General features: G+C 37.9%; 1 non-coding gene across 1 annotated transcript; it reads right to left on the reverse strand.

The window, feature by feature from the left end:
- Positions 1-270: 270 nt before the first annotated feature.
- On the reverse strand, positions 271-378 carry LOC132272150 (small nucleolar RNA R71). Its single transcript, XR_009469978.1, has one exon. It is a non-coding gene; the product is annotated as a small nucleolar RNA R71 (small nucleolar RNA).
- Between the last annotated feature and the right edge of the window lie 1,451 nt (positions 379-1,829).

Consider the following 1,829-nt stretch of genomic DNA (forward strand, 5'->3'; position numbering starts at 1 on the left):
AGGGATGGAGGTAGATTCACTTCCCTAGTTGTCTTTATTCGTATTTTGTCTCGCTTTAATTCTCGCAAGCTTTATTTTATGAACCTCACATTTTAGTTTTAGTGACAATCCAACAAATCCTTTATAAACCCCCTTATCATTCTAAAAGATGATCCTAGATACCTAAGTTGCCATAAACTAGCAGTCCCATTGATTCGACTTACCTTACCAATAGCCCTATTTTACAATGATTTGTGCTATTGCAAAATGGGTGGATTTAAAATTGGTAATCGATCCGTCGATCACAATTCATGAGTTTTCACAAGGGGATGGGGAGATGTTACATGAAGCATGGGAACTATTGAATGAATTGCTTAGGAAATGCCCTCATCACGACATTCCTAAGTGGCAAATTATCCAACATTTCTATGAAAGTTTGTGACAGCCCAAGTTTTGTAAACCCGGTTTGTCAGTGATGACCAAAAGATGACCCGATAACGGATTTGAAATGCGGAAGCGAAAGGTGAAACAACGGTCTCTAGAGATACAATGCGTCTCTAAAACACCAATGTGACCCTCAATGAGGTCACGGAACCCAAAGGAAAACAAATGCGGAAGTGTCGTTTCAAAACAGACAAAAAGGAACTTAGGGGCAAAATGGTCATTTTGCAAATAAGTGGATTCAGGTGCTATTGAGCACACCGCTGGGAAGACAATGAAAGACTAATTATGATAGACCTAAGAATTGCATTATTCGGAGTCCGGACGACGGAGAAAGGTCAAAAACAAAAATGATGTCAAGGCGGCCCGACGAGGACAACCCACCACTGCTGCAACTGAGAGTAAAAACGGGCATCTAAATGGACTTTTCTGGAAAAACTCAAAGAAGAAACCCCCCCTAAAATCAATTTTTCTACCCCAAACCATGGACAAAAACAAAAAAAAATGCATTGTAAAATACCCAGAATGCCCCCAACAAAATCAGGTCAGGAGGAAAAAAAAATAATCCGAGCTACTGCCCAAGTTTTGGAAATAGGGCTTCGGGAGGTTTTTAAATTGCCTAAATTGAAAATGCAATCTTAAAATATACCCATAAGACCTCCGGAAGTTTTGAATCGGTCGTGACGATTTTCAAAAAAAAGTCGATGAATAGTACTAACTACATTTGTACTAAAAATTTGCAAAACCTGGCAGCAATGATTTTCTGGAAAAATATGAATTTTTGAGGGCCAAGATTATGTTTTCTGGAAAAACACAAAAAAGAAACTCCCTTCAAAATCAAGTTTTCTATGAGAGGAAAAATGAAATAAAATCATTGTGAAATACCCGAAATGCCCCTTTAACAGAATAGGGTCAAAACTAAAAAATATGCAACTTTAGGTTTTTGTTTCATCAAGGAAGGTATGGTTTGTCAAAGTGAGTATGCAAGTGCATGCTCTATGATAAAATAGATGTGCTACAATGGCCTATGGCCTCATTACAATACATTTACAACATTTGACAAGTCAAACCTCCAAGTTAGAAAAATTACATTTCATAGACAAATCATGAACATGTTAACACTTGCATGTGAACAAGAATGCTTCTGAAGAAGCTCAACTCAGCAAATCACCCAAGGAATTGCAATCTCCAATCTTGTATCCTGTACCTAAAATATGCCCCAATATCGTTGCGGTGAGTAACATAAAGCAACTCGTAGGAAATGAGCATGCATCGACCTAAAGTTTTACAAGTTGCATGATTTAATTATTGTGCTTCATTCCACCTAACGTCTATGTCAAGGTGAGACTCATGGAGCATCTTAGCTACCTAAGATCATTTCTAGCATCAATCACCCCATTCATGCAATT

This window comes from Cornus florida, unplaced genomic scaffold, assembly GCF_030987335.1.
Source record: "Cornus florida cultivar Cherokee Brave unplaced genomic scaffold, ASM3098733v1 CherokeeBrave_3.0.0_Hap2_Chr08, whole genome shotgun sequence".
NCBI lineage: Eukaryota > Viridiplantae > Streptophyta > Magnoliopsida > Cornales > Cornaceae > Cornus > Cornus florida.